Source organism: Prunus avium, chromosome 2 (assembly GCF_965620075.1).
Source record: "Prunus avium chromosome 2, drPruAviu1.hap1.1, whole genome shotgun sequence".
Classification (NCBI taxonomy): domain Eukaryota; kingdom Viridiplantae; phylum Streptophyta; class Magnoliopsida; order Rosales; family Rosaceae; genus Prunus; species Prunus avium.
The window spans coordinates 21,854,832-21,868,035 of record NC_142285.1 but is presented as its reverse complement, the minus strand read 5'-3'; the positions used below and the strand labels follow the sequence as shown (position 1 = coordinate 21,868,035).

The following is a 13,204-nucleotide window of genomic DNA, read 5'->3' as shown; positions in this document are numbered from 1 at the left end:
TACGCAACAAGTTTTTGGCGCCGTTGCCGGGGATTGGCAACATAGTTTGGTTCTATTTCTTTTCCCTACTTGTTTTATTTTTATTTTTCATTTTCATGTTTTTCTAGACAATTTCAAGTTTTAAAGTTAATGACGTTAATGGACAAGTTGTGTTTGTAGTCCAACAGAAAAGGACAATTGCCCAACAAGCAAGAGAACTGGGTTTAAGTCCCAGCTTACACAACCCATTGGTGCTTGTTGCTTTGAAGCATGGAATTGGATGTGTGTTGATTTTCCTTTTCATTTTAGTTTTTATTTCCTAATCCTTTTAATTCCATTTCAAGTTTGTGTGTTTGTTTTAGCAATTTATGATAGCTTAATAAAAATGGAGAGAGATGGCAACCTCAATCATAAGAATGGGAAGTGTGGAGCAATGGGAGAAGTCGCGACCTCCAAGTGCATCACATTCGACCTAATCGCTTCAAGGGGGAGCATTTCAATCCTTTCTCTTCTTTGAATTATGTTTCTTTCCGTCATTGTTTTTACCTTTTGGTCCGCGCGAGTTCTTTGTTTTTCTGTGCTGAATCCAACCATATAAAGAACGTAAAATTTGGACTTACGGTTGGAAAGTTATAGCCTAAAAACTGAACAGAGGTCGAAGCTGAAAAACATAGAAACGAATCTGTCCAAATGGTGATAAACGGGTGATAGAAAGTGCTGTTTGTGTTTTTCTTTGGTTTATTGGTTTGTTTCTTTTGGTACAACAATTTATGTTGTTTGTTTGAATTTGTTTAGAGTACTTAGTTCATTTTCGTTTATGGTTTGTTGTTCCATTTTATCTTAATTTGTTTTTGTTTCTTATCTTAAAAATTTTAAAAAGATTTTTCATATGAGCTGACTTATGGTAACTCCAGTGAGCACTTCCGTCAATACAGTGTCTAGGAGTTCTATAGGCGACACCTTCGGTGTCTAAGAAGTTTGGGTTTTAAGCGGGACCATTGTGACCCCTCCAACCTTCCCGGATCCCCTGGCTGTGTTTTCTGAGGCCCTTAACTGGTCATCCATGAGTTGCTTGTATATTCGTGTGTTTTTAAATTAAGTTTTTTTTTTTTTTTTTTTTTTATTTTTATTTTTATTTTTTTTTTTTTTTTTTTTTTATTTTCTTTGTTTTCTTTTCTGTTAAGTCTTTGTTTTTGTTTTGTTAAGTTAGTTTATGTATTTATTTACGTGGTATGGTTAGTTAGTTAGTTTTTTTTCTCTGAGTGTTAAAAACAAACTTTATTTCAATTCAAACATTGCATAAAAAAAAAAAAAAACAAAAAAAACAAAAAAAAACAAAAACAAAAAAAACAAAATAACAAAATAACAACATCATCATCATCTTCATCATCATCTTCTTCATCTTCTTCATCTCCATCATCATCATGGCTTGCCTCTATTTTCTCGCACTTGTAGAATCTGCAGCAACTCCACATGGTCCTCATTTTTTCTCTGCAGTGCTTCCACGTGCTGATTGGCACAGTAGAGCCGCTTCTGCAAGTCCGCCACCATAGCCTTCAAGGAAACTATTTCCTCGCTCATCGCGGCACACTCCCTTGTCCTCGCCAGTAATCGCATGCCCAAATTGGTAGCGGAGACCGCGTGGAGCACAGTTAAATTGTGGGACTCCTCTACCGCTGCCTTGTCAGACCTCTGTGCCACATGCAGATGATCTGTCGGAGTGAGCTTGCTGCTAATCATGCCTCCTAGCAGCACTGCTCTGTTCGGCAGTGCCTCAGAAAAGTTCGGTATTGCCTCAGCAAAGTTTGAGGCCGTGCCGTGATGATATGAAGAGTTTGGAAAAACAGTGTTTGGAGGAGCCCTTGTCTGGGCATTCGGTGGTGCAAGTGAGAGCTCAAGGTTGAGATCATCAAGGTGAGTGCATGAGGATGCCATTTTTTTTTCTGTTTCTGGATTTTTTGATGTTTTTCCTTGAGTTGCAGGAAGAAATGCTGGGTATCATCCGCTTGCAGAGGTGTGGTTTAAATAGACATATGCTGATGAGAGAGAGCCAACACCATTTCGGATTTCCCGGGCATGCTCGACCTAATCGCTTCAAGGGGGAGCACCTTTACTCTAATTTTCTTTTTTTTTTTCCTCCGTGTTTTCTGGTGTTTAATGTTTTTGCCCGTTACTTTCATTTTCTAGTGCTTTGTGTTTTTGCCTTTCCCTTTCGGCTATCATCTTTGTCTTATTTTAGTTAGGGAAATGTGTTTTCTTTTCCGTTTATCGTCTTTGTTTTATTTTAGTTGGGAAGTGTGTTTTCTTTTTCTTTTTCTTTTTCTTTCTGCAACCTTACTCTTTTATTGCCGAAACAAAATAACGAAAATACAAAAACAACAAAATAAAATAAAAACAACAATAATGCAGTAGGAAATCATTTCTTCTCGATGCTTGGTGTCTCGACCATTGGAGCTTTGAGTTTGGCCCTCTGGCTGTCCTCTTCCGGGGCTTCACGCACAGCTTCTTGGGGCTCATCACTTGAGCTCCCAAAGATCGTAATCTTAGCTTGAGCGTAACTACTCTCGCGATCTGCTTGTTTGCGTTTACCCGGTCGGTCTAGGTCTTCCAGCTGTTTTCGCATGTCGCGAGAGTACAACTCTACCATTTTTGATAGGTTTTTATTCTCGTCCCGCAATACTTCTAGCTGGTGTCGATTCACCTCCACTATCCTTGACCTCTCCCTTTTCAAGCTTTTTATAGCAGTCTGACACTCCTCAACCATACTTCGCTCCGCCGCCAACTGACCTTTCAGCACCTCTACCTCATGGGACTTCGCAAGTAGGCGATGACCCAAACTTGCGACTGTTGCTGTACTCTGCACGCTCAGTGCCAGGGCATCGCTCACGACCCGGTTGTCATCCCTTGTCCCCAGAACACGTATATCTTTAGGGGTCACTAAATTTCTAGCCACTCCAATGGCAACATCGTTGTCCAGGAGTATTGAGTCAGTTACTGTCACAGGCCCCCGTGCGGAAGCAAAGTAGGGCATCCATACTGGTGCCGCTGCTTGGCCTCGTGTCTGAGTCGGTGGAGCTAGGTTGAGATCCAACGAAAATGGGTAGTTAGAGGCCATTTGATTTCTCACTCTCTTTTCTTCTTTCTTTCTTTTCTCTTTTGTGTGTTTCTGAGTTTGCGTTTTTTTTCACCCTTTCTTATAGACTTAGTCTTTGACAAACCCTAGCCATTACAGCATCTGAGCATTTTCTGAATCTCCAGCATTCCTTGAGTCCCACAACCTTCTCGCCTTCCAACCATACCCAACTCATTTATCACGACGTGTCTTTTCTGAACGAACGCGTTCAGTAAAGTCTTCGCGCCTTTCCATGAGCCCGTAATTTTTGCTTGTGGAGTCTGCGGCGCCTCTACGCGTCAACACGTGTCTCGCCCTGTCAGTTGGTCCCTTACACTGAACCGAGACATCATGACCCATGTTCTCTTAAAAATAAAAAATAATAATAAAAAAACGTGTGGGCTTCGGATTTCATTGTGGGTCGGGTTTTCACCGTTGTTTAGGTTTCAAGGTGGGTTAACTTTCTTTTGGGTTGGGCTTTCAATTGTTTGGGTTTTGGTTTGCGTAAGACTGTCTGTTTAGGGCTTACTGTTTTGTCTGTTTAGGGCTTTCTGTTTCGAGTGTTTTACTGTTTCATTTTTTTTTTTCTTTTTTGTTTATTTGTTTGTTTGTTTTGTAATTTTTATTTTTGTAATTATTTTATTTTATTTGTGTTTTTTTTATTTTTTATTTTATTTGTGGTTTATATTTACTTTAGTACCTTTCATTTCTTGTTATGACATTGCTTGTTCCTAATTTTTAAACATTGAGGACAATGTTCATTTCTAGGTTTGGGGGTATTGGAGTTTAGCATGTAAAATTGGTTTTTCCTTAATTTTATTTAATTTTTTTTTATTTGCTTGTTTTTATTTTTATTTTATTTTGTTAAGTCTTGCTTTTATTTTGATTTTGATTTTATTCACTTTCCGAACACATTTGATGAGATTGTGATAAATGTTTGCATGACTTAAATGAAAATTGAATTTTATTTATTATTTATTTTTTTTCCTTGTAAATTTTTATTGTAAAAAAAAAAAAATTAATTAATTGATTAATTTGGCATCGTTCTAGCATGATATGTTCGAAACCTTCTTTGCACTTGCCATTTGTTTCATAATTCTCCAATTAAAGGATTTGCATGACCCAAAGAATTGTATCAAGCATAAATTAGACTTATATAACCATAAATGTGAGCTTTTGAGCCTTGTGCTTCATTTCATGAGTGTTATACACATACTCTTATTTTCTTGTCATCAAAATTGTTGTTTGATCTCATTATTCATTGATTTGGTTGAATACTTAAAAGTCATTCATTCTTTTGCAATTCGATTTCATGACATTTAAGAAATGATATTAGGCCCTCTTTGGATCGTTTGTACCTTTCAAGCTAACCTTATGCATGCTTAAGCATGATTTTCCATTGTTAACCATTTTGAGCCTACATGTAAACCTTTTCTTTCATTTACCAATTATATTTCCTCGCCTTAGCCTGAAAAACAAATATTTACCTTTCTAAGGAACTCATGAGCTTTAATTGGGATGTGTTTTTCATACTAAGTTTAGGAATTGGTGTTACATTTTGAAGGAAAAAAAAAAAAAATCACACAATTGGTGAAAGAAAAGAGAAAAGTTGTGATTAAGTGGTGGTTGAATGAAATTTCATTTTTGGGTTTCATTTTTGGGCCTTCAAAATAAATTGGTGGTTGTTCAGGAAAGGAGTGAATCAATGTAAATGAAGGTATAAGGAGTTTTGATCATGTAAAAGAAAAATAAATTCTCATTGTGATGATTCGAAGTCTTGTAAACAATTGTTTTATGCTCTTACATTGCGAGTTCCTTGGACTTTGTATTATCCATATCCTTCATTTCTTACTCACCTTACACCCTTGGCCCCATTACAACCCATGTTAAAGACCTAAATTGATCTTAAATGTCATGTGGTTGAATTGCATTCATTTTTCTACTTTTAAGTGTTTGACATCCTTCTTGAGATCATATTAATGCAAGTTCTTCATATTTCTATTGCGAGTTAAGTCCCTTATGGTTTAACTCTATTCTCATGTTTATAACTAAGTGTGCATTATAGCCCTCTTCTGAGTGATTCATTTGTGAGAGGACAACTTTGGTGAGATTTGAAGTTGAACTTATGCTTGGTATGATTTTTGAAATTGTGTGGAAACTAAGATTGGGGAATTTGTTGCATTTGGCTATCACACTACTACACTTTGAGCATATTATGTTTTGAACTTTGCCGCTTTGTGAATAATGTCTAAAATTGAGCTTTTATTTTCAAAACATTTAAGTCATGTGCATGAGTCATTTCTCTTCACAAAATGTTCGGAAAGATTGTTTTGAGTTTTTATTTTGATTTTGATTTTTTTTGTTTTTTGTGTTTTGTGTTTTGTTTTTATTTTTATGTTTGTTTTTGGTTTTGGTTTTGCTTAAGAACTAACAAATCTAATAAGTTTTCTAACCATTTTGTTTTGTAGAGTTAGAAAAACGTTTGTGGGTATCGTAACTGTTAAACCCTCAGGAGACACAACTCCTCCTACTAGGGATGCCTAGAGGTTTAAAGGCTTGTTGCATTCGCTCAATGCAATCGAGTTACCTACGAAAGTGGTCTAGTTAACTTCTTGTTTTGTTTTTAACTTTGTTTTGTGTTGTTTTGCTCGAGGACTAGCAAAATCTAGGTTTGGGGGTATTTGATCGGTTCATAATTGTATATCATTTTGTACCCTTCTAGCTTATGATTTGGTTATATTTTTGAGTTAAACTTGTGCTTTTAATCCTTTTTGTGTTTATCTTTCAGTTCATTGAGATTTAGGTAATAATGATGGCTTTGGATAGTAAATGATGCAATCAATGCATGTTAGGGCCTAATTTGGATGAATGGATGAAGAGCTTAAAGACAAATTCATTATGGCTACAGCCCCCTGCCAGTCCAGTTCCGTAGGTCATATTGCAAGCTTTGTTTCAGCGACCTACATAGCTCGGATGAGGCCACATTCTTCATGAAAGTTGTTCCAATGGGTGTATACTATAACATATCCGAAATTCAGCCCTATTGGATAATTGTGGAGTCTGTTACCTAGCAAACACAGAGCCATGCTCAGGATGGATTTTATCAGCGCGCAAAATGAGTTAGCAATTTGTTTTGGCCTTAACTTCCTCCTCCGACCTTGGATTGGCCCAAATGATATATGGCTGGAAAGAAGACATTCTGAACTTCAAGTTTGAGTGCTTAAAGTCTTAATTTGCTTAAGGGAAGCCCAATTCGTAAGCCCTTGAAGTTGCTGGTCATGCTGACCTCAGGATGAGCTATTATTTCTGGTTGGAAGCTTGGTCATGGTGACATGAAGATGAGCTAGGGCTGCTGGTGGGATTTATTAGTGAAGTGCATCAACCATTTCAGATTTTATAATGGAAGTGTTGTATGCATTAGTGAAGTGCATCAACCATTTCAGATTTTATAATGCAAGTGTTGTATGCATTAGCCATACTTAATTCAGATTTTCAGTTTCCTTAGGCCTATATATAGTGAGGTTTCCCAAGCTTGTAAACACACCCCAAGGGGGGGAGCTCTCAAGCACTTCTCTAGAGCTCCCTTCCCTTCTCTCCCTCAAATTCTCTTAGTTTCCCTTTGTAGTTCTCAATTGTTGTAATAAGATCATTCTATTAAATTTTCTTTGTACTAAATATCAAACATCTCTCTACTTCCCTTCTCTTCCAAAAGTCTTCATGTCTCAAACACTTCACAAACACATTTCTCTTCCTTCCCTAAGTTCTCAAATTCTCCAAGTTCACAAACATCCTCCAAGTTCTCAACCACTCTCTTCCAAATTCTCAAAGTTCCTAAACACTCTCTTCCAAAATCCACAAAGCTCTCAAAACACCTCTCTACTTTCTTCTCCAAATCCTCCAAGTTCTCAAACAGTCTCTTCCAAATTCCCCATGTCTTAAACACATGTTCTTCCAAAATTCTCTAAAGTTCCCAAACACTTTCTTCTCCCTCCTCAAAGTTCTCAAACACTTCCTTTCTTCCTCAAAGTTCTCTTAGTTTCCTTAATGTTTTCTTAGTTGTAATTTATTTTTCTTTGTTATGTAAATTCTTTTCTTAAGTTTTCAAGTTGAATTAGTTTCCAAGTTTCAATTATGGTTTTTGTTCTTATTCATTATGCTTATAAGTTAATATGCTAGTTTGAATGATTGATCACCATTTAGGCTTGCATGTTAGCTATCTTGGTTTGAATTAAGAGTATACACCATGCTTTAATTCGAATTGAACTATGAATAGGAAGAGTATGTATGGACATTCGACAACAGGGATTAGATACATGCTTGGTTGTTTAAAATGTTCTTCTATGCTTAATGGGTTCCTAATGCTTAATTTTAGGTTAGACAACAAATGATCAAATTAGGGAATTAGGAACACAAGGTTATGACCACACACCATGGCTTAATCATACTTTAGCTAGAATCAATCCATTAATCTAAATTGAACTTGGGAACTTATTTGCTTGAGTTACTTATTTCTTTCTTCCTTGTTTTATGTTTTTTTTTTTTTTTTTGTTTCTATTTTGTGTAGGGAAACTAAATTGGATCATTCAATCACCAATCCCTGTGGAATCGACCTCGCACTTACATATGCTATACTACCAACGGTTCGTGCACTTGCGAGTATCACAAGTTGAGGATGCAGCTTAATCCATTTTGGTGGAGCTAAATCTACGCAACAAGGTGCAGCAGCAAAAGATGAAGGATGGTGTGGGAATCCATCATGATGTTCCTCCCTCTTAGCCCTATAAATAGAGAAGCCTTCAAGCTTCAAAACACACCCCAAGGGGGGGAGCTCTCAAACACTTCTCTAGAGCTCCCTTCCCTTCTCTCCCTCAAATTCTCTTAGTTTCCTTTCAAGTTGTCAATTGTTGTAACAAAATGAGTTTACTAAATTTTCCTTCAAGTTTTCTTAGTTCTACTTTACTTTTATTTGTAATGTACATTCTTTCTTAAGTATTCAAGTTTAATTAGTTTCCAAGTTTCAATTATGGTTTTTGTTCTTATTCATTATGCTTATAAGTTAATATGTTAGTTTGAATGATTGATCACCATTTAGGCTTGCATGTTAGCTATCTTGGTTTGAATTAAGAGTAGACACCATGCTTTAATTCGAATTGAACTATGAATAGGAAGAGTATGTATGGACATTCGACAACAGGGATTAGATACATGCTTGGTTGTTTAAATTGTTCTTCAATGCTTAATGGGTTCCTAATGCTTAATTTTAGGTTAGACAACAAATGATCAAATTAGGGAATTAGGAACACAAGGTTTTGACCAAACACCATGGCTTAATCATACTTTAGCTAGAATCAATCCGTTAATCTAATTGAACTTGGGAACTTATCTACTTGAGTTATTTTCTTTTCTTTCTTTCTTGTTTTATTTATTTTCTTTCTTGTTATTCTGTTTTGTGTAGGAAAACTGAATTGGATTATTCAATCACCAATCCCTGTGGAATCGACCTCGCACTTACATATCTTATACTACCGAACGGCTCGTGCACTTGCGAGTATCACAAGTTGAAGATGCAGCTGAATCCATTTTGGTGCAGCTGAATCGACGCAACAAGGTACGTTTTGCCTTTTCTAAATTTGAATAATTTGTCTTATGTTAAGTTCCTTGATAACCGCAGATATCTCTGAGCATATTGGAAATGAGAGCCACTCAAGAACTTTCTCAGACAGTGCCGAGATCATTGCTTTCTGACGAAGCTATTTCCACAGAAAAGGATGAGTTGTCTCCTTTTAAAGCAGGACTAAGAAAGGTGAAAATCCTTAGAGATTATGTTTCATTTGGTAAATCAAAGAAGGCATGTGTCGAGGAAGATAGCAGTGATAGCAGGAGTTCTGCTAGAAGTGAAGATGCTGCGTCCAACTATCCATTTGACACAGATTCACTTGATGATGATGCAAGGGAGGAATCCTACCATGGAAGAAGAGGAAATTGAGCTTCAGATCTCCTAAAGCCAAAGGGGAGTCTCTTCTGAAGAAACATTATGGAGATGATATTGATTTTGATCGCAGGCAGCTTAGTTCCTCTGATGAATCCAGTTTTGGGGTACGTATGCAACCTCTCACTGTTGTTTTCTGTACATGTTTTTGCTTGTCTTCATTTCTGTATTGATTTTTTAAAACTTTTCTTTTTACTTTGGAAATCACATCACACAGAAAGTTCCATATCTGAATTCGGAGATGATAATTTTTCTGTTGGCATTTGGGAGCATAAGGAAGTGATAAGTGTTGCGTAGATACAGCTGCACCAAAATGGATTCAGTTGCATCCTCAACTTGTGATACTCGCAAGTGCACGAACCGTTGGTAGTATAGCATATGTAAGTGCGAGGTCGATTCCACAGGGATTGGTGATTGAATGATCCAATTTAGTTTCCCTACACAAAATAGAAACAAAAACAAAGAACATAAAACAAGGAAGAAAGAAATAAGTAACTCAAGCAAATAAGTTCCCAAGTTCAATTTAGATTAATGGATTGATTCTAGCTAAAGTATGATTAAGCCATGGTGTGTGGTCATAACCTTGTGTTCCTAATTCCCTAATTTGATCATTTGTTGTCTAACCTAAAATTAAGCATTAGGAACCCATTAAGCATAGAAGAACAATTTAAACAACCAAGCATGTATCTAATCCCTGTTGTCGAATGTCCATACATACTCTTCCTATTCATAGTTCAATTCGAATTAAAGTATGGTGTCTACTCTTAATTCAAACCAAGATAGCTAACATGCAAGCCTAAATGGTGATCAATCATTCAAACTAGCATATTAACTTATAAGCATAATGAATAAGAACAAAAATCATAATTGAAACTTGGAAACTAATCAAACTTGAAACTAAAGAAAAGAATTTACATAACAATGAAAATTAAAGTAGAACTTGGAAAGACTTAAAGGAAAATTTCAGCACAAAGATCTCATTATAACAATTGAAAACTAGAAAGAGAAACTAAGAGAATTTGAGGGAGAGAAGGGAATGGAGCTCTAGAGAAGTGTTTGAGAGCTCCCCCCCTTGGGGTGTTTTTACAAGCTTAGAGAACTTCCCTATTTATAGGCCTAGGGGAAGTGAAAATCTGAATTCAATATGGCTAATGCATACAACACTTGTTTTATAAAATCTGAAATGGTTGATGCACTTGTATTAGAAAATCTGAAATGGGTGATGCACTTGTATTAGAAAATCTTGAATTGGTTGATGCACTTCACCACTAAATCCCACCAGCAGCCCTAGCTCATCTTCATGTCACCATGACCAAGCTTCCAACCAGAAATGATAGCTCATACCTAGCTCACCATGACCAAGCATCCAACCAGCACATGCTGAGGTCAGCATGACCAGCAACTTCAAGGGCTTACAACTTGGGCTTCTCTTAATCAAATTAGGACTTTAAGCACTCTAAATTGAAGTTCAGAATGTCTTCTTTCCAGCCATATATCATTTGGGCCAATCCAAGGTCGGAGGAGGAAGTTAAGGCCAAAACAAATTGCTAACTCATTTTGCGCGCTGATAAAATCCATCCTGAGCATGGCTCTGTGTTTGCTAGGTAACAGACTCCATATTTATCCAATGGGGCTGAATTTTGGATATGTTATATTACACACCCATTGGAACAACTTTCATGAAGAATGTGGCCTCATCCGAGCTATGTAGGTTGCTGAAACAAAGCTTGCAATATGACCTACGAAACTGGGCTGGCAGGGGACTGTAGCCAAAATTGAGTTTGTCTTTAAGCTCTTCATCCATTCATCCAAATTAGGCCCTAACATGCATGGATTGCATCATTTACTATCCAAAGCCCTCATTATTACCTAAAGCTCAATGAACTGAAAGATAAACACAAAAAAGATTAAAAGCACAAGTTTAACTCAAAAACATAACCAAATCATAAGCTAGAAGGGTACAAAATGATATGTAAATATGCACCGATCAAATACCCCCAAACCTAGATTTTGCTAGTCCTCGAGCAAAACAAAAGGAAAACAAAGATAAAAACAAACAAGAAGTTAACTAGACCACTTTCGTAGGTAACTCGATTTGCATTGAGCATATGCAACAAGCCTTTAAACCTCTAGGCATCCCTAGTAGGAGGAGTTGTGTCTCCTGAGGGTTTAACAGATACGATACCCACAAACGTTTTACTGACTCTGTAAAACAAGGTAATTAGAAAACTTAAAAGATTGTTAGTCCTTAAGCAAAAAAAAAAAATAATAATAATAAATAAAAATAATAATAATTACATTAACAAAAACAGAACAAAACAAAACAAAAAAAATTACAAAAATAAAAAGAACTCAAAACAATCTTTCCGAACATTTTCTGAAGAGAAATGACTCTGGCACCGTTGCCGGGGACCGAACCCGGGTCACCCGCGTAACATGCAAGCCTAAATGGTGATCAATCATTCAAACTAGCATATTAACTTATAAGCATAATGAATAAGAACAAAAATCATAATTGAAACTTGGAAACTAATCAAACTTGAAACTAAAGAAAAGAATTTACATAACAATGAAAATTAAAGTAGAACTTGGAAAGACTTAAAGGAAAATTTCAGCACAAAGATCTCATTATAACAATTGAAAACTAGAAAGAGAAACTAAGAGAATTTGAGGGAGAGAAGGGAATGGAGCTCTAGAGAAGTGTTTGAGAGCTCCCCCCCTTGGGGTGTTTTTACAAGCTTAGAGAACTTCCCTATTTATAGGCCTAGGGGAAGTGAAAATCTGAATTCAATATGGCTAATGCATACAACACTTGTTTTATAAAATCTGAAATGGTTGATGCACTTGTATTAGAAAATCTGAAATGGGTGATGCACTTGTATTAGAAAATCTTGAATTGGTTGATGCACTTCACCACTAAATCCCACCAGCAGCCCTAGCTCATCTTCATGTCACCATGACCAAGCTTCCAACCAGAAATGATAGCTCATACCTAGCTCACCATGACCAAGCATCCAACCAGCACATGCTGAGGTCAGCATGACCAGCAACTTCAAGGGCTTACAACTTGGGCTTCTCTTAATCAAATTAGGACTTTAAGCACTCTAAATTGAAGTTCAGAATGTCTTCTTTCCAGCCATATATCATTTGGGCCAATCCAAGGTCGGAGGAGGAAGTTAAGGCCAAAACAAATTGCTAACTCATTTTGCGCGCTGATAAAATCCATCCTGAGCATGGCTCTGTGTTTGCTAGGTAACAGACTCCATATTTATCCAATGGGGCTGAATTTTGGATATGTTATATTACACACCCATTGGAACAACTTTCATGAAGAATGTGGCCTCATCCGAGCTATGTAGGTTGCTGAAACAAAGCTTGCAATATGACCTACGAAACTGGGCTGGCAGGGGACTGTAGCCAAAATTGAGTTTGTCTTTAAGCTCTTCATCCATTCATCCAAATTAGGCCCTAACATGCATGGATTGCATCATTTACTATCCAAAGCCCTCATTATTACCTAAAGCTCAATGAACTGAAAGATAAACACAAAAAAGATTAAAAGCACAAGTTTAACTCAAAAACATAACCAAATCATAAGCTAGAAGGGTACAAAATGATATGTAAATATGCACCGATCAAATACCCCCAAACCTAGATTTTGCTAGTCCTCGAGCAAAACAAAAGGAAAACAAAGATAAAAACAAACAAGAAGTTAACTAGACCACTTTCGTAGGTAACTCGATTTGCATTGAGCATATGCAACAAGCCTTTAAACCTCTAGGCATCCCTAGTAGGAGGAGTTGTGTCTCCTGAGGGTTTAACAGATACGATACCCACAAACGTTTTACTGACTCTGTAAAACAAGGTAATTAGAAAACTTAAAAGATTGTTAGTCCTTAAGCAAAAAAAAAAAATAATAATAATAAATAAAAATAATAATAATTACATTAACAAAAACAGAACAAAACAAAACAAAAAAAATTACAAAAATAAAAAGAACTCAAAACAATCTTTCCGAACATTTTCTGAAGAGAAATGACTCATGCACATGACTCAAAAGTTTTAACAATAAAAGCTCAATTTTAAACATTATTCACAAAGCGGCAAAGTTCAAAACATAATAT

General features: G+C 36.4%; 1 pseudogene; it reads left to right on the top strand.

The window, feature by feature from the left end:
* LOC148296610 (uncharacterized) overlaps positions 1 to 13,204 on the top strand; it is a 37,032-nt pseudogene that overhangs the window by 16,010 nt on the left and 7,818 nt on the right.